The 25,037-nt window shown below is 39.6% G+C and overlaps 1 long non-coding RNA gene across 2 annotated transcripts in view; it reads right to left on the reverse strand.

The window, feature by feature from the left end:
• Positions 1-4,735: 4,735 nt before the first annotated feature.
• LOC119566091 overlaps positions 4,736-25,037 on the reverse strand; it is a 47,032-nt gene continuing 26,730 nt past the window's right edge. Inside the window, exons 2-4 of one of the 2 annotated variants that reach the window (XR_005225116.2) lie at positions 8,688-8,796; positions 5,244-5,327; positions 4,736-4,846 (exon numbers count right to left, since the gene is read on the reverse strand). This is a non-coding gene — a long non-coding RNA (uncharacterized LOC119566091). Of the gene's footprint in view, positions 4,847-5,243; positions 5,328-6,209; positions 6,692-8,687; positions 8,797-25,037 lie in introns of those variants that run through there. The other variant, XR_006290769.1, reaches the window with a different exon arrangement.

A 25,037-nucleotide genomic window follows, 5' to 3' on the forward strand; every position in this document is an offset into this window, starting at 1 on the left:
ATATATGCTGTAGCAGTAGGTTCTGAGCACCCCAAACATTATAGTTACCCAAAGTCTGAGACAGTTTCAAGTTATCAGCAGCCAGGCTTCTAGGGGCCTCCTTACATCCATCTGCTGGGGAGTTTAGGAGTCAGCTCCTTGCTCAAAGAAAAGCTACCTTGGACTACTCCAAAGTGTTTTTTGTTTTTGTTTTTTTGCTTAATCTTTTATAGCTAGTTTAAAAAAGAACATAATTCAGAGTGACTCCTAGTGGGTCACCATACTAATCCCTAGCAGGTCACCAATTCTCCTAATTTCAGCAAACTGCTCATTATCTCTTATCATCGAAGTATTTCTGGTATTTCTAGTCATAACAATAACATTTGGAGAAATTAAGGTCAAACTTTAGACAAGGAAACTGTTGAAACTGAGCAAGTGTACTGCAAGCACCAATGTTTCTAGTCACACCTACACAGAGGGTGGGCAGTTATCAGTTAGTACTGTATATCCTCCCCAAAATCCAGGGAATCATGTGGAGTCACTGGGCATCATCTGCGTAACAGTAGCCAATGAAATATTTTGCAAATGTCTGTCCATGAGGTGGAAGGTAAATACTGAAGAGCAGCCAAAGTAGACCACACAGGGGAACATCACAAACAATTCCAATATACTCTGACAGAAGTTGGCCCAACATAATTGAGAAGAATCCTTTTGTCAGGTTTATCTGGAATCAGTTAACTATTTTCCTATTTTCCAAGCATCACAGCAGAGATTGATGAAGGATTTGTAGTAACATATAATGAGATGCTAATTACTAACCAGCATATCCTCAAAGATTCCTAATCACATACCCCAAGTGAAGAAAGGTTAAACTAATATGAATGTTATTCTAGTTATGCAGTTTATGAAGTATATCCAGTATTTAATGTAAAAAAGAGTATTAAACTGTGCCTTAAGGCACTGATTGAAATTCACTTTTTTGTTACCACAGGTGCTTTGTTGTGTTTTGTGCATTCACTGAATCTGTGGACATGAATTTGTCTTGCTAATTTCTTTTCAGACTAACTAAACTCTGAGGGAAAATGCAGAATCACTGATTTCTGGAAAGTAATTGAGTTTTCATCCTTATAAACTAAAGTCAGATTTTCTTTAGTTAGTCCACTTTTCTTGTAATACAGCAGTCATCATCTTCATATAATCTGCAGTGACAAATATATATCTTGTAGATTTTCAGCATAATAATTTGAAACGAAGCTTTGTCTTTACCTCTATTTTGTCAGTTTTCATTTTCAATTCAATTGCAGCTAAGTTCAGTAAAGATCCACATGTACATACATTAAATCTACTTGAATAATGCAAGATACAATGTCATTTCCATGCAAAGTGAACCATCAGTGAACTACATGTTGCATGTTAATTATCTACCATCTTCTTTGAGAAAATTATGACCAGACTTTGTAAACATGATGGATAGCACAGGGCTATATGTCAAATATAATGATTTATAAAACCAAAAAAACTATGTTAAAACATATGTATCTGTCTGTGTTATTGCGTCTGACATGAATCCATAAAAGCCAAGAAAAAATAAAAATGTATTCTGAAAGTCTGACCCAGCAATCCATCTATATAGACCCTTGTTGTGCCTACAAATTGCAGTCCCTATATTACATACTATAATTTCAGCCACTGTTTGGAGAGCTCTAGCTATATTTTGGCATAGAGGGTGAGTTAAGTTTGAGAGCCAAATTCAGAGTGGTATGTATTGTCACTGGTTTTAACTGCACCTCTGCCCCACTTTGTGGCGTTGGTATGGGAACCCATGTTCCTCTCCATCCAGAAGAGAGTTTTAGGGCTGTAGTCCCTTTGCATTTTACTGTGCTTATCCCAGCAGGTCTGATCTTGGTTCAGCACCTGCAGTTCTGCTTTCTCTTTGGAACAATGACAGAGTAAACCACTGACAAGCCAGCTTTCACAAAGAGTACAGTACATTTATTTAGGACAAAAGTGTTACAAGAAAACAATACACAGTTTACACACATACTAAGCTTACTGGATATTACTATCATCTACATGGGATCCTAATAGGTCTGTATTCAAGTCTGTCAATACTTTCTTCCAGAGCGAGTCTCTTCCTGAGCCAGATCAGGCTGACTCTATACAGTTTGGGGCCTTAGACCAAGGTAAAACCAGTAAATGTCTTTTCCCCAAGGGGCAAAGTTTCAAATAGCTGTGCAGCTCCATAACCAGAATCGGTAATTTGCACTAATTACCCCCTTCTCAGCGATGCCCTTTTCTACAGGAAACCCACCTAGCAAGTCAAGAACACAAAGATACATACACTGCTAATTGATACAGTAGTCTAGGAATAGCCCATGCACCCATAACATTTGGCAAATCTCAACATAATACTTGAAGTTTCCTTCTCATATCTGTCACATGAATGTTTGGGTATAAATTGGTAAGAAACGGGTGTAAGCGGCAAAGCCGTTTAACTTGCACAGACAACTTGGCATTGCAAAGTGAATGTAACTTTCACCAATGCAGTGTTCTTTGGGGAACTTATTATCTTCCTAGCACTCCTCCTAAAGTAAGTGCCATTGAAGTAAATGGGAGTTTTTCCATTTATGCGAGGTCTGAATTTGATCATGGGGATGTTAGGATGGTGCAAGTATAACAAAATAGCGGGAGGGGGCAGTTTAATCTTTCATCCTCTTGAAAATTGCTTTCCCTACTACTCCCTCCCTCCACTCCCTTGAAGCCCAAGTCACCCATTTTGCACACTGAGGGTCCAGTCCTGCAAGGTGCTGAGAGCCTGCAATTCCTACTGTAGTCATTGAGAATTGAGGGTCTTCAGCACTTTGCAGGATCAGATCTCAGATGCTAAACTGCTGCCATTTACATTACTTTACCACTTACACCTGATGTGTAATTTACAACTGTTTGTATCACTGTTAAGTTTGGCCAATAGATTTCCATGAGTGGTGCTACCTTATATACAAGGCTGCGTTTTGGCTGAATATGGTTCCGAGCATCAGAAGAGATTTAACACCTCTTACTGTGCAACTGATTTAGTTAATTGTCAATCCTGAGTCACTAGACTCTAGTCTTCTTTCTTTTACCACCTGGAGAAGAATGGATTCTGGCAATATCCTTTGTATTATTTTAGAACAGGAGTTTGTGTTTTCTTTCTAGAAAAATATTGTTCAAATGTTTTACCCTCTCCATAGGTATGTATTCACTTCATTAACAATAATGGCTCCAGGTTCTTCCAAAAGGTGCTTTAAGCCCAGATCAAGAATAGTGCTTCCTTTCAGAGGGTAATTTGACATGCTTCTTACTTGCTAAGCTTTGGTAGCAAACACTGTGGCCTGATTCTGATCTAATTTACAATACTTTTACACCATTGACTTTGTTCATGTGAGATCAGAATCAGGTCTCTGATCTATAGCTATGCTGGTTCAAGTATCAAAATACCTGCTTTATTTGGAGCTCTCAGGCCTCATCAACAAAAGAAAATTTTACTCATTTTAACTAATTGGTTTAGAAACAATTTACTCTACACTAGAGACTCTTATCGCTACAGCTACATCACTCAGGGGTATGAAAAATCCACACCCCTGAGCAACATAGTTATACTGACCTAACCCTTGGTGTAGACAGTGCTATTTCGGTGGGAAAGCTTCTCCTGTCGACATAGCTATTGGTTCTCACAGGGATGGATAAACTACGCCGATGGGAGAAGCTCTCCCAGTGATGTAGGAGCATCTTCACGTTTTAAGTGTAGACTTGCCCTTAGTTAAACTGGTGCAGGCAGCCCTATTCACTGGACTTTCTTATTTGGTTTGAATGAGGTGTATACCGATTTAGCTTAAGTCAGTAGGGAGTGCAAAGTAGGTGTAAAATGCTACTGTACGGTTTTACAGCCATTTTACACCGGTGTAAATGAATACCCAAAGTGTAAGACTGTGGAGAAGCAGGCTTTTCGATCAAATCCTCAACTGGTGTAGATTGATGTACCTCACTAAAATCAATGTAGCTACACCAGTTTACACCAGTTGAGGAACTAGCCCTTTTGTTTATATTATAGTAAAGAAAATAGTGCAGTCAATTGGCCTGATTCAGCATAAAACTGGTCTGACCATGTGGAGATTGAAGCCGAGTGATGGTAATTATCTCACCCTCTAGCAGCTGAAGGCTAGGAAAGAGGGTAAGCGCTACTATTGCTAATAGATCATGAAAATTCTCTTCACTGCAGTTCAAGTGGTGAAGCAGCTGTTTTTACCTCAGCTAACCACCGGCTGTTTTTTGACTAGAGAGCCAGTAATAAAGAGCTGACATTTAATCTTATATTTTACTGAGTAACGTTATTTCTCAAATGTTCACTCCTTATGAATTCATTTCATATTCACTTGTACTAGCATTTGATCATTATGAACATGACTATGAGGAAATATTAGAAGGTGATAATTAAGCAATATGTTCGGTCAAGAACATTACCATCCCATAATGTCCATCATCCCACTTATATAGTTAATGATTTCAGTAATAAGTTACCAAGATATTGCAGTTAGATTTTTTTTTTTTTTAACAGCCTACACCTCCTTCAACAAACAGGCACTGCCAGCTTCAGTGCTGATATATCAAAGGAGTGTTAAATATCTTTCTGTTTGCTGTTCCATTTATTTCTTCCGGCCACTTTCATGAAAAGGAGTGTCCAGACAGAGGTCAGAGACCAATTACTTACTTGTTGTCTGTCTAGTCATTTAGATTGTAAATTCTTCAGGGAAGGGATTGTCTGCATTCTGTGTTTCTACAGTGCCTAGCATAGTGAGTCAATTCTCCTGAGCAGAGCTCCTAGGCATTACTGGAATGAAAATAATTAACAAATTAATAAATAACAATAATGATAATATACCTTATGGTGATCAAATCTGATTGCTTGTGAACAAATTTCTGTCTACTTGGCAAGTGACTACAAATACACATGCCATTAACAGAAAAATGCCAGTTTTGTCAATGATTCACAAACAGAAAGGATGGTTGAATTTACAATGAATGTTATTTGCAACAAGCAATTTGACTAGCTCTCATCAGCAGTAACTCAACTGAAGTTTTTGAAGTTGCACTGAACCAGATTAAATGGTTTAAGAAAGCAAAAGAAGTTTCAGCCCCAAATTATCCTGGGGGAGATTTCAAATCGCACTAGAAAAAGGAACACATATCTCACATACAAAAAATATAGCTCTTGTTCACTGATTTACCTTAAAAACAGAAAAGATCATGTTGAGTGCAAATGGAGCATGTGCAGGCAACTTTTCTGAGGCTTCCTAGTTGCAGGAATGATTCTGCAAAACACCCAGGACACCTAATCTTAGAAAATCACTATGGTAGTAGTCTATCAAGAGAATTACAGAAAAGATATTGTAACAGAACACCATCTCTCATGGGAACTGTGAAAAATGCACAGTTTTCACCTATTATAATATAGTTCACAGTGAAAAGATTTCCATAGAACACGGAGAAACAAATATTAACTCTGAAATTCTGGAGAAAAAAAAAGCTTTATTCCTCTGAGAACTATTCATGGCAGAAATATGCAATGGCACAGCACTGGGTATTAACCAGTTGTTAATTGTGTGCTGTATGGGCATGAATTGTGTGTTCACTAACCAGGCATAACCAGTTAGTGGCACAGTAACATTCACTGTGTGGACAAGGCCTTAAATTACCAATTAAAATCCCGTTTAGCCAGATGGTGACTATGGGTCATGTTTTAGCCTCATTCTGCAGATTAAAGTTTCATTGACATTAACAGAAGTTCTTTATGAACATCATAGGAAGGATACAGCCTTTCACTGGCCTATGTGAAATGAGTTAGTGGTTTCCACCTATCTCCTACCTCAGAGGTCTTCATATCACTACATCAATAATGGCTTTTATATGCAAGGGTAATTGGTATTTTATAGCTACATGAACTCATAGAATCATAGAATGAATGAATCCCATCAACCATCCCACTATACATCATCCCATATCTTTTTCACTTTTTAATACCTCCTGTATCATTATTCTTACTCTCTTTTTATTGCTATTATTTTCTGATTCTTATATTTAAAAAGTGATTTACCAAGAAATAAAAATTGGGGTGAAGCCCATTTTAATTTATTATACTGTGTAACAAAAAGAGAGAGGATGAGGGTACATTTTTTTTCAGTGGAGGTGATTAACATTTTTTTTCTCTGCTGGTTTTTTAGCAAGATCCAAAAAACTTCCTTTTGCTAGAAGTCTCTTTGGAGGACTCAGAAGAGTGGACTGGGAGCTTTCTCAGCCCTTACCTGAGTTAAATAGAGATTAATAGAAGCAAACAAACAGTAAATCCCCCTACTTTTAAACAGTCTGAATAAATATATTTTCCCATCTCATTCATTTAAGTTTATTGGCTAAAATGATGTCATAAGACTACCAGTTCTCCCATCATTCATAAAGTCTACGAGGAAAAACAGGGCATTCAAAACTTGAATGTCTAATGTAAAAAAATGCAGGAAAAACAAACAAACAAAATAAGAACACACACACACACACACAAAAACCCTGTCAGGTGTCTTTATGCATTAGGAAGCTAATAAAAACACAGGACTAATGTTTTTTTCCTCAGCAGATCTTCTTTGATTCTTAATCAGCTTTCCATCATTTCAGTTTCTCACATATTCTGAGGATTAAATAGAAAAAGAACTACTTAAAAATGACCTTTGAAAGTGAAAACAGGTTGGTCAAGGGTTAGAAAATGTGCAGCCAAGCTCTCCAATATTTATTTGCTCAGTGTGAAATGCTTCCCATAAGTAATCTCTTGATCACTTGGTAGAAAGTAAAATTAAAATCACGCCCTCCATCTAAATGCCCTAGCATAAAGAGCCCTAGAACCTAATCCTAGAAAGGTGGTAAACAGTCTCAGCTGGCCACTGGATCAAGGGCTTATTTAGGTGGTTAATCCTTTGTTCGTGACCCATTGAAGGGGTAGTAGTGCTACAGTAGCATTTGATAACATGCAAAAGGAGGGAGGGACTCTTACCAGTGCTCAAAAAAAGCAACAGGAAGGAAGTAATTAGTGAACATTTTCTAAAACCACTCACTCTTTCCGTTTCTGTTTTCCCTTCTATCTGACATGTCTAAACCCTCCAACATGGTGAAACAGAGGATGAGTTCTTTAAGCTTTAGCCATAAATACCAAATGAAATATCTTCACAAACAATACAGTGTTAGTTGTCTAATCTTTAGTACTTCAAATGTTTCCCATTCTCTTTCAGATGTTTCTTGGCTTTTGGGGTTGGCTTTTTCCCCCTTCCTACTGTGCTTTATTAATGTATGGTTCTTCCTTTTTCTTTCTTTCTTTACCTTTAGCTAGAAATGCAACAGTGAATTTACTTATCACAGCTCTTTGTCACATTATTTATAAAATCGTGAACAGCCAACACAAAGACTACTCTTCAAGAAGAAACAAAAAAGATGTGAAAAATTAGAAGTTAGCAGCATAGAACGTCTAGCAAGTATGGCAAAGTGCTGATATGTGAGACATAGGGTCATGAATAACCCTTTGATTCACCACAGTAATAGGAATTGGAAGGATCTAAAAGTATTATACCCCATTCTCCACCACCTTGTGTTCTAATTTATACCTGTGTATAATTGGCCAGATTCTCCCTGGTGTAAATTGGCATAGCTCCATTGCAGTCAATGGAGTTGAGGATTTGAGTCAGTTAGTGCCCCGTGGGTGTAAAATTCTACCAGATCTGAAATGTTCTGATCCGGTAGCATTTTATATACTCTTTCTACAGGTGTAGTTCTTTGGCATTGTCCAAAGAGCCCTCCAGCCAAAAAAAAGTGCTTGATATTCCCAGTATTTCTAAAGTGAAAAACAAAACAAAACCAAAAAGCCTTGTCAGATCTTTTTTGAGGGAGGAGACCTTCCATATCACCTTTATACACCATAAAGCAGCATGAATGGACACTTCCAAGTTGCTTTATGTAGGATGATATTATACTGTTATAGTACATAAAGTAATTTTGGCTACTTGCAAGAATACTAATAGCTGCTTCTAGTTAAAGATGATTTTTCACAAGTATACTATTGTGAAGACTAGTGGTTAGCACGAGAGATTCTCTAGTAGCAGCAAGAAACACACAGCTGAGACAGTCTGCACATCCCCAAAACACTGACTGACCCAAAGTCTGCAGCCAAAATTTCCAACCTGGATGCCTAAAGTTAGGTTCCTACATCCAAAATATAGGGGAAGGGAAATCAAAACTTCAATTCAGGTAAAAGCCTAAATGTTTAGATGCTGATCTTAAAGTTTTTTTAAAAAGCTGGGTTTGAAATCACTCAGCGTACTGTTTCATGAGATTACCACTTATTCCTGCTTTCAGCTAAACTGGAAATGTCATTTAGAAGACTATTGGGATAACCTACTGCCTGTACTTTGGGTTCTGACTTGAACTAAAAAGTGCAGAGGAATACAAAAACGAAAAATAATGTGTGAAATCCTAGTTCCATTGAAAGCAGTGGGAATTTTGCTATTGACGTCAATGGAGCCAGGACTTCACCGAAAGTTTTTTAAACCATGTAAGCAAACTCATTCATAGATCACCCAGAATTGTTCCAGTCAGGTTTTGTTTGAGTTTGAAGCAAAGGTTGAGGATGGTTGTTTTACCTGAACAGCTTGTCCATACTCTTACATGACCCCTGAAGTTGTTCCCCTCAAGAGAAGCAGCAGTCATTTTCCGGAACAGAGTCCTGCAGAACCAGGCACAATCTGTGACCTGCATTTGAAAATCAAATTTTCATCACATGGTTTATTTCTGCATTCTCATCTGGCAGCATTTCTTAGAGGGGAAAGACGGGAAATCTTTCCAGAAAAAAAATGGAGCTGTAAGAAAAAAGCATTATTTTTGTAAGTGATCAAATACAAAGGTCTTGCTGAAGGTTAATCCCTTCACTATTGTTCACCACCTACTGTTTATACCCAGAACCACACTGTCATCTCTTTGTTATGGAGTCAATGTAGATGGGCAGCTCATGATAAGTCTCATAATTAAGAAACTATCCTAAATGGCAATTAATGGTGATTCCAGGGCAGGTACCATTTTTTATTGATCTCATAATGTAGTTTCCAAATTGTTAATTTGTTAATCAAATACTCAGTTTGATGTGCAGGATCTGTATATTTGTGTGTGTTCTTGATTATGGATGAAACAATAGAAATTGCTTATTGTGACAGCAAGCTGTGGTTACTACCTAATGGTGGGGGACTGATCAGAGACCTTAACTGTCCACTTCTAGGCTTTCAAATGTTTTGGGGGCTACAAGGAGTGGCGTGTGCCACAAATAGGTTTAAAAATATACGGCTGAGCCTTCACACTCACTATAGCTAACACCCACTCCACTTTCTTTTAACAAAGTACCTTGTGTGGCTGTGCAGAAATAACAGGCTGTGTCTCTTGCTCTTTACGCAATGGAAATAATAATACGAAGGAACCACATGGGCACAGTGAGGTCCATATAACTATGGGTATTTGTTAACTATGTACATAACATGTTAAGACCTAGCGACCTGTTCAAATTACTGCTCTGCAAGATTTCTAAACATAGAGCCAAAGAGTGCCACTAGAGAGTTCACAACCATTTAAAGAGACACTACCCAGTTCCCATACACTACAATATACACACATACCAAACACAACACACACACACACACACGCGCGCGCACACACACGCACACACACACACACACACACGCACACACCAATTGGTTTCTATAGTATGTTGTTATTTCTAGTTGCTAAAGTAAGTCTTCAGAAAATTTAATACTTATAGGCTACGTAGTCAAATACTACTATATGCTCAAATACATTTTTTATAAAAATATGGAAGCAGTCAAAAATCCAGTTTCACAAAGATCCACACAAATTTCTCCACTCAAAACTCATAATCAGATACATGGGTCTGACACATTTACATTCCTTTTAAAAGCTACTAATGACCTAGCAAGAAAAATGGCCAGAAGATGGTTAGAGAGACAAGGTGGATGAGGTAATAGCTTTTATTGGACCAACTTCTGTTAGTGAGAGAGACAAGCTTTCAATCTCACACAGAGCTGTTCACCAGGAGAAGAATTAGAATTAGACATCTTCATATACTATCAGCCTATCTCTATGGATATAAGTTGCAATGTCAGATGAGTTTCTCTGAACCCTGCCCTACTTCCCAATTTTCCTTTCATGAGAAAGCAACAGAATTATCTAAGCAGCAGCAGCAAAGCCAGTGCTTAAATTCAAAGCAAATTGCTCTAAGGATACAAGGTGTTCTGTTGTGGTCATGAGAGTGAACAATATGAGCATACAGGATTTCTCTGGGGAAATCACAAAGATTTGTCTGAGCCAGTTACAGGAGCATAAAAGAATCCCAGGCTACGTACTTATTCTTCAGCATCTAAACAGCAAGCTATTTACAACCGCTATGTAAGTGCTTTAATAACAGTCAGGCTGGCTCTGGTGCTGCTTTTACAAATTGCAAAACAAAACAGTTCCAGCTGCCTAAGTATCCTATCTACCAGTGTTAGAACATCATGTCAGACTCATGCTCTGGTACAACATCTTATAAATTAGAAGAACATCAGTGCCCTATGGTAAGTGCTTTGAAAGGCATACAAGGCAAGATTCAGTTCCCAAATCCAGTCTCTCATGCCCTAAGTCAGCAGAGCACTGTAGAGGTTTGGGGTGAAATCGGGCCCCACTGAAGTGAAAAGGGGTTTTGCCTTTGACTTCAATAGGGCCAGGATTTTACCCTTCATGTTTAACCTTTGGAGCCAGTATCTTGCACAGCTCTGCAGTGACCATTCTGTGGCCCAAATAGGAGCAGTGTTGAGCGGATGTCACCTTTAGAACTCTTCAGCCATGGCAGTTTATTACAACCTAGGCCACAGTTTGAGGGGCGGATGGTTTCTGGAGGCTGGGCAGACCAAGACTTTTGCATGAAGTGAATCCTGAGATGACCCACCTCCATTTATTAACAATCTTCTTTCATCCTTGGCATCATTCACCCTCAACCTACCTCCCTGTTGCTTGTTCTTGGCTCACTTGGGAACAGGCAGGGGAAAGTGGTCAGCCAGAAGCATAATGTTTCTGCAGACTGAAGAGGAAACCAGGTAGGTCTGAGCAAGAAGATGGGTTAACCTGGGAGAGAGATGGGTAGGAAGAGAGGAAAAATTGGTTGTGAGGATAGAAAGCCTGCAGGAGACATGATGGCTGGTGAGGTAGAAAGGGATAAACCTCTTGAGGATACTGAAAAAAACAGGATTGAGAATAGTGGAAAAAGCAGGACTGAGAACTGATGCATTTCATTTTAGTCAGAAAGTCCCCTCAGCACAGTTCACAGGAGGAGGATGTCTAATGAATAGACTGATTCCCAGTGCTGTAATGGTTAAGATTATATTGATAGTGGGTGCTCCCTGTCCTTTAGGACACAATCCATCCATTTCTTCCCTGCCTCCTGCAGAGCACCATAAGTGGGCTGACTAAATTATCTGTCATAAATGCAAGCAATGATCTTTAATATAACTTGTGAGCATCATTTTGGAATGAGTCAACCAATGCTCCACTAAAGATTGTAATTGTATGGAAACTGTTCATATCACCAGTAAGTAGCGAGAGACTGAAAATGCAACTTGGAGGAGGGTTTTAGAGAGGCCCTGTAGGTGGCAGAAAGCTCTAGAAAAACCAGTCTTCACTGAGTTAGGTAACCAGTGCTAATTAACAAGTTCTGATGCATTGGTGTATTGTGTGTATCAAAAAGACAAGCAGCATAGTTGGGGCTATTTTTGCAGTAAGGATACTCAGCTTTAGAAAAGGCAGCAAATAAAGAATTCCAGTAATTTAATCTGAAAGACATAAACCATGAGTAAAAAGTTCTCATCAGTAATGGAGAGAAATATCCACAATCTAGGAAGGTTTCAATGACAAAAAGGCAGTTTTTCATACATATAAAACTACAAGAAAAAATACTCAATCAAGATACCTGTTTGAAATAGAACTGAAGGTCAAAGGCCAGAAGAAAATGATTGGCATTTCTCAGTAAATTTAAGGAGACAATCACCAGGAGCTTCATCTTGGCAACATTCAGCGACCTGTGATTTTGAAACATTAATGATTTAATGCCTGCCAGACAAGAAAAGACCCAGAGATGTTGGATTTCAAAGACAGTCATAACTGTTTCACTGGCATAAAAATGAAATCTGACATTATAACAATGAAAAATTGTTCTGGGGCAAGCTAGAAAACAATGGTCAAAGTAAAGAGTCTCATGGCAATTCTGAGGAAAATAGAACAACTCACCCTATTGCAGTGAGACATAACTTTTACAATACCTGGAGACATGAAAAATACATGTGAAAACTACAATGTTCTGCAAGTACTCTCAATACATCAGCAAAATTCTGTGCCCTGCCTGGGTTATAACTTGAATTATTTTTAGCGTTCATGAAAGGTACCAAATTGACAAACCTGTCCAGCCTGACTTTGAAGGATAAGTACAAAACTAGAGAAATGCACCATTGCTAATCAAATCAGTGGATTTCCCTAGTGGAAAGAGCAATGGTGCAGTGCAGTCACACAAAATATCCTGTTTCAGTCCTGCCCTGCAGCCACACACACACAGCACTCTACTCTGGTAGCTGTGGTAGTTGCACTGCCCTCTGGACACCTATCCCACAGTTCCTGACTCCGCTCCTTGAAGCATCAATGTATGCAGAGTCTGCAATAGGATTCTGAGTGACAAAAGATATTGTCTTGTCCCTTGAGATCCTGTGTCTGCACTGCTCATGGTACCCAGCTTGAGCATCTGTATAGACACCTGCTCATAAATCATACTTTTGATAATTCAGTATAGCTAGAACTATATCTCCTCAATGTCCTATATATGTTCCTTGGGCCAGTCTAAAGCAATCTTTTTTCGGAGAGATGATCCCCAAGCTGCCGGGGTGGGCGGGGGGGGGGAGCTTAACACTGGAAGAGCAATCACACAGAAGTGGATGCTGGTGAAAAAAAGTAAACACAGTGAGATCTAAGATGTGCGCACAGCCCAAATTGTACAGGCGAGGAGCTGCCAGAAAATTTGATCCTGCACTGCAAGAATAAATAAATAAAGACCAGGCAGCCCACTTAGTAACTAGTGCATTGTGAAACAATGGTGTGAGAACCAATTAAACTGCTGCAGTACCACTCCAGGTACTATCTACACTAGCATTACATCAATACATGTTAATATGGAGGTGGGGAACAGTTGTTATTCCTGTTCAGCGTAAATGCAATCCCAACGATGATAAGACCTCCTATGCACTAGTAATTGCAATTTTGTGTATATGCATGGAGGATTACAGGCATGCTGCGTCATGTTGTAATGCCAATAGTCTATAGTGCAGGGAAGGCCCAGATGTGAGAGAGTAGTTTAAGTTCAGTGGTCAATTCAGCACTTGAGTTTTTGCTGAGACTGCCAACAAGATTATCATCTTATTGCTAATTATTACAGTGTTTTTCTGTGATGTGACTATTTTGGTGTATCAGGTAAATGACACTTTAGTCAATATCAAAATTGTTAATAACTGTATGTTTTCTGTAGAGATTATCAGAAACTATTTGATAAACTTCTGGTACCTCCACGCCTGGGAATAATTCTGCCTCATTTAACCTTTGTTCCTGAAGTTGGAGGGAATAATTGTTAATAGTAGTCATTATTTATATGATGGCAGCACCTAGAAGCTTCATTCGAGGGTCAGGGCCCCATCATATTAGGAATTGTACAGAAGAAATAACCAAGACGACAGAGAAAACACAATACACATGACAGGTTGCAACAGGTGAATAAAACAGACCTATTGAGTGGGGTTGGGGTGGGAGGCTGAGGTAAACAAACAGAGTTTAGCAAAAGAGCAGAAACCACAGTTTGTTATTTTCTGAGCCACTGCCAGATGGGGGTGATTTATAGATATCACAGAAGAGGGTGGTTTCACTGGAATAATTTCTTGCAATGCATATCCAAACATGGCAAAACACAGATAAATCAAAAGAAGAGACTTTTAAACCACAGTGTTTACAGTTAGAAAGTTCTTTGTTGACATTTAGACACTAGCTTGGTATGCACTGCAAATGGAAAAACAACATTGTACACTAGTATTTATTTTATGTAGTGTTTTTCCTCTCTCTAGATCACATCAACAGACTCTTTTGTTCTTCTCTGGGGAAGGCAATCTGCCATTGCTTTCCTGTTAAAATGCTTACAATATGGAGAAACATCAGGAACAATTAGCAAAAATCGCTGAGGTGAACTTGGTAGAAAGCATACATCAAATCTCCTAGGAAATCTTAAGAACTGCATAAAACAGAAATCTGTCTTTTCATTTTTCAGAAAGACTAACAGCATATAGTAACTTACAGGAGAACTATGAGTATGTTGCACGGAGGGTATATAAAAAGCTTCACTTATGTATTTTATTTTTCACATCATTTTCACTGTTTACATAAGCTTCTACCACATTGCCTCAGAATCTCCTGTGATGGGCTACAGCTGTTGCAGCATCATGTGGCTTCCCCTCCTTCTTCCTCCCCACAGCCCCAAGAATTACAAGACTACAGTCCCTATCATATCCTCAGCCTTCTGCTTACCAGACAGCTTTGATCAGAATGGTCCCTGAAGGAACCAGATGATGTAGCTATGGTCTGTTCTTGCACAAATGTACACAAGACTGCAGGAGGTGGGATGATGATATGTCATGTGATACAGTATACTTACTGATACAATCCATGGTAAGACAACTGTATACATTGCAAAGAAGCATCAAGGCAGCAGGGGATGTTCCCAGGAAGAAGACATTTCTTTTTAACAATTAGAAGCAACACCAATCCTTCATGTCATTTGCTTTCCTTTTATTGCTTTGATTTTTGTTAATGGCAGACAAAATTTTGACTTGAGGAGGCCTATGTAAATATATATTTAGATAACTCACTAAGGTTTTGTAATCTTTTCTTTCCACACATTCCAAGATCTTTTAGTGAATCTGTAAATGTTTATTCAATTGGAACAAAATTTTATTAAATATCTTGAAAATAAAATGTCAGTGGAAGCCTAAAAACATTTTGAGACAGATTTGAATACTTTTATTCATAGGAAGTAAAATGTGACTCAATGTGTGGCCCATTGATTACAGTTTGCTGAGTAAAGTATTACCCCATGTGAATAATATCAAAATATAGCCCTTGTGAGCCCAAAGATGTGAGTAAGGCTGGAAGAATCAGGTCCAAATTAAAGAACAAATTTTCAGTTTTGTATGGGGATTCTTTATTTTGGACCTGACTCTTCCATCCTTACTCACAGTAGTATTTCACTTTGAGTAGTCCGAATTAAATCAATAAGACTACCAGCCAAGTAAACTAATAATCAGTGTGAAGTAGACTTTGTCTACACCAGCATTTTTATAGATAAAGCTTTTATCAGTCAGAGGTGTGAAAAAACACCCCCTGACCAACAGAAGTTTCTCTGATGGAAGCACTGGTGTGGACAGTGTGGGAAAGTCTGACATTTCAAAATTTCCCACAAATCAGAAATTCCAAAGAAATTTTGTTTCGTAAGCGTTGACACACAGTATTTCTGAATGAAATCTGCTTCCCAGAACCCAATCAGCACTTGACTAAAAGTGACATGATTCTTGTCAGATTCACACTGCTCTGCAGTCATGAAACTGACAAGAATCATGTCAGTTTCAGTTGGGCAACCAGGGTCCACATGGAAGGGACAGTCCTACTATGTGGACTGGCCCCAGGGCTGGGGACCCCAGCAGTTCCAGTCTTCTGGGTCAGCAGACTCCTCATGATGCCTGACTCTCAAGGCAGCTGGCTCACCAGGCTGCGCAAGTGTAATTACACTGTAGTTATGCTCCAGTTGCAGTGTAATTGTAATTATATAATATTAATTCGTATAACCAGAAAGTTTATTACATGATAGTATAATTATAGGATAAATGCTATGTGATTAACATACCCATATTATAAACAAACATTTCGCCAGTGTGAAATAAAGAGAGGTAATAAGTAATTCAGTCATGTAGTAATCTGCAGTTAAATGAATTAGTGATAATTACAGGTATCCAAAAGCATAACTAGTGTAATTAGACTCACTGTATAATTTCTTTACATTCAGGAGGAAGAAGACTGTACAAATCTGAAACTCCAGAAATCAAATTTTTGATTTTTGTTGTTGTTTTTTTCTACTTCACTATAGGGTGAAAATTTCTGAGGATATGTCAGCAATTCTAGTATGTTGTGCAAGTAGAACTGGCAAAAAATATTAAAAGTTTCACAGTGCATGTGAACATTTTGCATTAATCTTGAGGAAACTGAGCTACGTGCAATAGTCAGGTACTGACTGCTTTCTGTGGCTTTCATAACTCAGTCAAGGCACACTAGCATGACAATCAGAGTATTTTCAGAAGCAAGGAAATAGGGCATGACTGGAATTTTGTTTAGTTGGAGTGCTTACCTGATGGAAACTCAACCCTAGAATGTGCTCTCCGAATGAGATGTCCATACTAACACATTTTAGAAACCAATAATGGGAAGTGGATCAACTATATGGGTCCATAAACATGGTCACCAGCTAAACTCTACACATGTGGCATTGGGGTAGTATTCAGGACTATCCGCTGCAAAACATAGGCCCATATCACTTGAGCTAAAGGACCATCTCAGATAACTGTTGTGGTATTAAGATTTCTCTCTGCTGTGTGGGCTAGACACTAAAGGGAGACAGTCACATATATTCAGGTCCCACTACTTTACATTTGTAAACCACACCCACGCAGTGTAGTGCTCCACCCTGATTCCAGCCACATATAGAGGTTAATGAGCCTGCTTAAAGCCTTGGCTAACAGAGATGGCTCTTTAAAGCAGTCAATAGAGGCTCAGGTGTTTCGATACAGAGACCTTTGTTTTGATCCCTACTGCAGATGACACACACAGCACACGATGTAAAACATTGACTAAACTCTTCAAGTCTTTGGGTTCACAGAAGTTTAAATTAGTCAGGCACTAGTCTGTAAGCCACCATCTGCATAGTTTGGTTTTGTGTTGTTGACTTCACTGTTCTGTTGCTAACTGTGTGAGAAGAGGACACTCAATGAATGAGGCATTGTCTACACTACAAAGTTTTGTCGGCAAAAGCTGCCTTTTGCTGACAACACAGGGAAGGCGTACACACTACAAAGCTACTTTTGGCGGCAAAACTCTGTTGTTTTGCTGACAAAATAAAACCATCTCAAAGAGAGGCACAGAGGTTTTTGCAGCAAAGTTAAAGCGACAAACTTCAGCGTAGACTATGCTGTTTGTTTTGTCAAAGTAACTGGCTTCCACCAAAAAAAAAAAAAAAAAGAGTACTTGTGGCACCTTACAGCTCACTTCATCGGATGCATTCACGAAAGCTTATGCTCAAATAAATTGGTTAGTCTCTTAGATGCCACAAGTACTCCTTTTCTTTTTGCGAATACAGACTAACATGGCTGCTACTCTGAAACCTGGCTTCCACCAGTATCCCATAATGCCTGCCAGGACTGCTCGGCTCACTGTTTTGATCTCTGCTGCCCTGCAGGCATGCCCCCCTCCCCTTTCAAAGCTCCCAGAAGTATCTGACAGCTGAGCGTGATGCTCCCTTGGGGGGACAAAAAGCAAAACGTTAACATGGAATGCACCTGCTCTGCCCTTCACTAGGACCACAGCAGCAGGCACACTATTGCTGCAGGGAATGGAGGGTGGGGATTACTGTGCTGCTTTGACATTCCTCAGCACAGAGAGCTCACAGAGCTGCTCAGGATACCGCTCCCGCCAGCTGAAGAAGCTGTGGGAGAACTCAGAGGGAATCGCAGAACCGCAGGCAGGCAGGCAGAGTGGGCTGCTTCGGGAAAGACTGCTGTGCTGAGCAGAGCTGGGGGCTGACATGAGGGGGATGTCCCCCTCCCCCTGCCTCAGGATAAGTTGGTCAGACTGCTGTCTCCCCTGCACCAGACACACCACTCTCCTCTCCCTCCCCGCACACACTTCAGTTGAAAAAGCAGCTGGCAATCTACTAGGATGCCCCTGGAACAATGGGACTGAGAAACCTGCATCATGTGACACTGTACCTGCCCCATGAAGCATTGCAAAACCTTCCCAGAGCACCCTGCAGCCAGCTGCACAGTGGGATAGCTACCCACAGTACACTGGTCTCTGTGTTGATGCAAGAGCTGTTAGTGTGGATGTGCTCCGCCGACACAAGGAGCTAGTGTGGACATGCAACAATGGTTTTAATTGAAGCGGCATAACTTTTCCAGACAAAACTTTGTAGTATAGACAAGGCCAGAGACTGTGGTTCTCTGATTATCTTACATTCTAAAATGATATAATTAGAAACTCTTCAGAACAAGGATAGTGCCTTCTCAGAGTCTAGCAAGTGTCTAGCACATGGTGGTCTCTACCAGAAACAAATAAAATAATAGTAATCATATTATATACCATCCTGGTTTGTTGTTTTAGATATTTTATTCCTGCCTGTATTTTATATTTGTAAGACTAAAAAATACCACTCATACAAAGTCAGTGTATGGTTCCGAAGATATTAACATTTCAATATCTATGTGGTATACAAAAGTTATTTCTAAATAGTAATTAAGACTTTGAAAAGTATCCAATGAGTCTGAAAAAAGTACTTTGAATTAATGTGGAGCGCTCTGTCTAAACTGAATTGATATAACAGGGTTAAAGATTTTAATTTCATAAGTTTTGCCACCTGAATAAACACTTCTTTTCTTGAACAGTTTATACTGTCTGCACTAGCTTTTATAATTATCAGAAGGTGAGCATATGGGCCACTTCAGGCTACTTGAGGAGAAGGAGGAAACACAGGTAATTAGTCAACAATAAGTGGCATGATCAAGTCATGACTTCTATCAGATGGCAAATAGAAAGAACTTATTGCTGAACTCAGTCCAGACTTGAGTGATCCTTTGAAATGGACATTGGATGGCTTGTTCCAACACACTCAGGACCTTCCCAAGTACAATTCATAATGAGATCTCTTTTGGCCACCATGTTTACACCCAAGAACATTAAGAGAGACAAGATACTAATTAAGCCAGGGATGGTACTAATGAAGACTTTCTATTATTATACACTGCAGTGTTGCAGTATAGTTAATGTAGATTTAAACCTCAATTAACCCAGGTGTCTACCTTTTCTTTCTAAGCAACATTCACCTTGATGCCTTGAGCCAAATCCTTTCAAATTTAGAGCCAGATAATGAACACCTTATTCATATTGGTGAGCAATTACTCACAGGAGCAGCCCCCTGAAGTCAATGGGATAACTCCAGCGAGTAACTGCTCACCACTCTGAGCAAAAGACTCACAAATTTGCCCTTAGTATACTACTGGCATCGGAAATTCAAGGACCATACCAGGACTCAAGCTCATGTTTATACTTTCATTGCAATATGGTACTCAAGGGCGCTACCCTGGTAGAGTTGCGACCATTCAGATGGGATGTTAAAAAGAGGTCTCTTCTGGGGACTCTGTAGGTGGAAGTAGAAATAACCCAGTACCGTGCTGTATATCACCTATATCACTAACACAAGTTCTGTCAGCAATGTATGTGAACACAACAGTTTCTGAATTTCCTCTACTATTAGTTTGTAACTCATTGTACTGAAATATCTCAAGGCATTTTATACTAAAATGGATTATTCTCCTCTGTGTTCATTCAGAATTGGACAGCAGCAGGCAATCACACACAGATGCCTACTATACCTTCTCTGCTTATGACAATATGTTAGGAATAGAGGGAAAATAATATCTAAGAAATTACTCTGGGATCTTTGTGTGGGAGTCACTTTTTAGTAAATGTATAAATAAACGAAGATGTGTGAGCTATTAAAAACTCCATTCATTATAGGTCTTTTAGATTTACATCAGTATCCACCACACGACTCCAACAGTAACAGATGCAAGAGAAACAATAATAGTCTACAAACTGATGATCACCAGTAAAATTAATGACTTCCATCAGAACTTTAATGGCCCATAATTTTGCCTCTGGACATTAACTACCTAATCAGTTGTTAAGTGCTACTAATGTCTAAGTTGTCAGGTGTTATTGTGTTAATAATAGCATTCCCTTATTAAGTATAATGGTAGCACACTAAAATATTTAAGAAAGTCCAGATAGAGACATTTTTATAAATGACTTTTGATCAGTGTCTGTGCAGTCTGATGCAATGTTTCAAGCAGCTAATATCTGTTTTTAGCCTTGTCTATCAGGTATCACAAAGTATATGAGAGATGATAGGTTATCACGTTCTTCCACCTAACCAACATGCTGTAATGTAATGCCAAAGGATCAGGTCTCTTGGTGGCTCATCACCTGCAAAATCAGCACTGCCTATAGGTGTAGGACATTTCCATGGTAGTACTAGGAATGGCATCCTGGCAGCAGCCTGAATAGGCATTTATTATAGCTGATGTGCTAGTGACAGTTAAAACAGTGGGAGTGTTTCCACGATAGCCCCCTTCATTCCAGTTGCTCATAGTATTCCAATCTTTCACTTAGGAGGTTAAAATTTGGAGCCACAGTAATGGTACATATTCTATCTTTACCTGTTGCAGCAGGCAGGGCTGTGGAAAAGGAGCCATGGCTGGGGCAACCCTACACACTAGTGGACCTAATTTTTCAAGAAGGCCTCTTGGGGCTGTTCTAAAATAGAAAAGTCTGGAAGATGCTCTAACTTATGCTAGGGACTGGATCAAACCTAGCTGGTTCCATCAAGAGAACATAAGAGTGGCTTAAAGCCACCTTTGCTCCAACCACTGTCCCCTCTATTGAACTGAGTGCAGCTTGGCTAGACCAGTGGATCTGTACTAATATATATTTGACCAAGCTAAATGACACTAAACCTGATGATATTTCTCTTTTTATCTGTCTGCAATGTGTTAACTTTTGAAGATCACAGCGAGCAATGCCAAAATTTGAGAGAACATTCTACGTATCAGTGAGAGGAACCTTAATTATTTTAGTGACAATTGGAAAGCCAGAAAACTCTGATTCCCACACAGTGCCCATTTGATGTGACAGGCAGATGAGCATTCTGACATCAGACACAATTCAGCCAGTCATCACTCCCTCCCTCCAAACTTCAATCCCATTGGTTGAAATGAGTCAGCAAATGAAACTGCACTTTGTGAGTGAGGCGCTATGACAGAGTCGGGGGGTTAGGGACTCGAATAGTGGGGAGCTGCTTCAAATCATGTGCTATATTGGCTGAATAGGAATGAGGCTGGAAATTTGCACTGTGGCTCTCTCCACACTGTGCTTAGCTCAGGAAAGATCATTTACCTTTGCCTAGTCAAACCTATTTTAGTTCATCTAAACAGTGCTCATTTGGTGCTGCAGGCACAGAGCTTACTCTGCCTGCAGTACCAAGTGGGCACTGTCAAGAGGAGAGATGACCAATGCATGCAGCGGAGTTAGGGTGAGGGTCACTGGCAGGAGCAATTGATGACTGGCTGAGTTACCTCTGATATCACAATGCTAGAGTCAGATCCTCTGCTTGCAGCACATGGGCACTGTCAAGGGGAAGTTGTTGATATGAAATTGATAAAACAACCAAGAGAACAAGAGGAGCAGTTTCAATGAGTTAACAAAATGTCGGTTCGGTGGCAGTATCCTGTGAAAATGCCACAGGTTCAGGGTAGAAACTGCGTTCCTGCCCTTCGCATCACCTGCTCGCTTGACCTACATAAGCAATGAAGTGTGCAACCCTCTAGTTGGTATATATTCTTACACATAATAAAGGACAATACATTCTTTAACCATGGAATAGGTTAGGGACAATGCATGGCCACCCCCTCCCAGGAGATCATATGGAAGGATTGTGCCTTAGGCAGCACAATATCTCCTCAAAATAGGCCAGTGCACAGGTTGCACCATTGGGGGTTGCGGGGAGCATGGGAAATGGAAACAGGTCCTTTCAGTGGGAATTAGGTGCCTAGCTGCCATGTGTGCCTTTGAAAATCTCACCCCCTTTCATTTAAACAGTACCAAAAGGAGTTTGTCATCTAAATAGCAATGAATAATGACAACAGTCATGGTGGCGAATGAAGAAGGACAACAGATAACAACAGAAAGGGAATATTCCTCTTAGAAGAGCCCTTTTTATCACAAAAGAAGATTGTATCATTCATTTTCTTTTAGACTTGTTTTTTGTAGACATTTGGAGATTTTTTGTTTTTGTTGTGTGTTTCAATTGTCACGCTCAAGAGTAATAAAAAACAGTGCTGGAATACAGATTACTGGTGAAAACCTAGGCAAAAGTAGCAGATTGTAATAACAGTGAGAGTTACCTTGGCACACAGGAAGAGAAGATGTGCCACAGAAGAGAAGGCATGAAACAAAGCACAAGGGAGCAGATAAATGCAACAGATGAATAGACAAATATGTCAACAACAATCACTTAAGGTGATTGATCATGGAATAAAAAGAATTTTGAGCTAATTAAAAAAAAAAAAAAAAGAGAGAGAGAGCTTGATTTACACCGTCAGGAGAAACCAGTCCCATCAATAACACTCTCAGATCCACAGTAACAAAGAGGATGAACTGTAATATGCCTGCATGTTCAACATCATCATCATGTATTTGCTGCATCCCACTGCCATTTAAGGAGTAAAATACTTCTCCCATTGAAGTTAATGGGCAGTGGAGGTGCATGACCTCTAGCAAGAGACTCTCAGCACCAGACAGGATCAGCCCTCTAAAGGAGGAGTTTCTCCATGATGATATGTTCATCCCTTATAAGTATTTTACAGCTATTCTTCTCACAAGGGAAAAAGTGGCTGCTTTCTCTATCTGATAGTTTTCTTCGCATAACTCTCAACATAAAACTAGCCAGGGCAGGCTGTGCTTAAAAGAACAAAAATAAATTAAGTAAAACTGAACTTCAGTAACTAACCAGACTGTAGTGAGGTGGTGTGCCCTCCCTCTGACCCATAGGGGGAGGAACCACCCTCTGTGCCTAGGTGGGCAGAGCCAGACCTGCCTCACCTTCCCACCGGAAGTAGGTAAGCAGTTTAAAAGACTATGGGACTATAGACTGTTGGCTGCTCTGTCCCAGGCTAAGGGCCAGAGCATACGGACTCCTGGGAGGCCCTGTCCCTGCCTAAGGGCCGGAGCCCATTGACTATAGCACTGTTGGACCGGCTAGGATGCTAACGCCTATTCGCTAGCCCCCCCAGATACTAGGTGGCGATCCAAACGGCATAGTGAGGTGGGGTGGCCTCCCTCTGACCCAGAGGGGGTGGGAAGACCTCCATACCACTGCACAGACCTATGAAATATTGATCAAAATGTCTGAGGCAGGGCATGCAGTACTTCTCAACTCACACAGTGTAAAGGAAATAGACAATTCCAGGGTTTAGATGAACACTAACTCATCCAATAAAAATGTGATACTTCCATGACATAAGTGCTATAATGCTGCTGTACATCACATGTATCATCTAATAATATCCCTGCTTCACACACCTTCAGATGTTGCTCAGAGACTGACAACTGCACAAGGCACACATTCTGCTGATCCTGCTTTCTCCACATACTGTCAGTGTGCTGCTTCTATATTTATTTTTATCCTGCAAGCTTATGATCTAGTGTTTTCTCACTTGCTGAGGTTAATACATAAATATTCATTTTAATCAGTGGCACACTAGTAGAAAAAATAGCCCATTTGAGTCTTTTGGTATGAAAGATATGATGCTGTGATTTGAATGTTGATTAAAATCAATACCTCTACAGTAAATAAGTTGCAAAATACATTGTTGTACAGGATAGAGTGATATGAATGCTTTCTCTTGGTGGCAATTGATAAAGAAAGGCTTAACCCTTGTTTTTAAAATTGCAAAAATGCTAATGAGAGAGTGAATCTGTTCAAATAGTATTAAAACAAAAATGAAATCCTTGATTGCTTAATGCTTGAAATTTAAAAGCTAGTTATGTTTGTAGCTTCCATAATAATAAATGTTTCAGTGTAAGAACTGAAATAGTATAAATCTAATTGTTTGAAAAAAATTGGTCTCCATGAAGTGTCTAAGAAACATGTTTAGTAAATTCTAAAATAAAAGGGATGAGCTCAGGCCAAAACCTCCAAAGCTCAGGAGGAGTTTGGTACCAGATCTTGGACTTGGCAATTTGAAGCCATATTTGTGTGACAGAATACCACCTAATTCAGCGTTTACACAATCAATGGACATTTGAGAAAGGTCATTTTCAACTAATAAAAAATGATCGTGTTTATTCAAATATTTCCCTTTCTTGGGAAACTAACAAGGAACAAAGAGGTCGTGGGGCTGTACTTTCGGAAAGGGTTGATGAATGATTCTGGAGCAGATCTGCTTCAGCGGTTCTAGTAAAAGGTACCTCTTATCAGCTGGACTCCCCACCATCTAATGAGATCCTGATCCCCCAGTACTAATAGGAAGATATGTCTATTCCTCTGCACCCATGGAAAGGCCAATAGCAGACAATGACCATAACTTCAACTTATGCTGATTAATGCACAGTCACTAAAATAATCAGTGGTTGAGATGACCAGTCATGCTTGTCTCACCAAGACCTGAATGGATGGTTCAGTTGGCATTGTGCTAGAACAGATTTCTTCACTACAACATGAGACTAGATTAAAGGGAAAGGGAGACTTTGGCAACCCCAGGCACCATTACTTCAACTAGTAAGGAGTGCAGCTGCCCAGCTTTTAAGTAGGTTAAACAAAGGAGAGCACATTACTCCTGCAAAGAGCCAGGTGACATTTTTCAGATGAGAGATTTATTTGCCAAAAAAATGTAGTTCCAATTGACCTGAAATTATGCACATATTTGACTGAATAATTTCAACCAATACTTTTTTTTTTTTCAGAATCAGGATTTAGGTACCATTCACAAAAGGGTCGC

Source organism: Chelonia mydas, chromosome 4, assembly GCF_015237465.2.
Source record: "Chelonia mydas isolate rCheMyd1 chromosome 4, rCheMyd1.pri.v2, whole genome shotgun sequence".
Taxonomy (NCBI): domain Eukaryota; kingdom Metazoa; phylum Chordata; order Testudines; family Cheloniidae; genus Chelonia; species Chelonia mydas.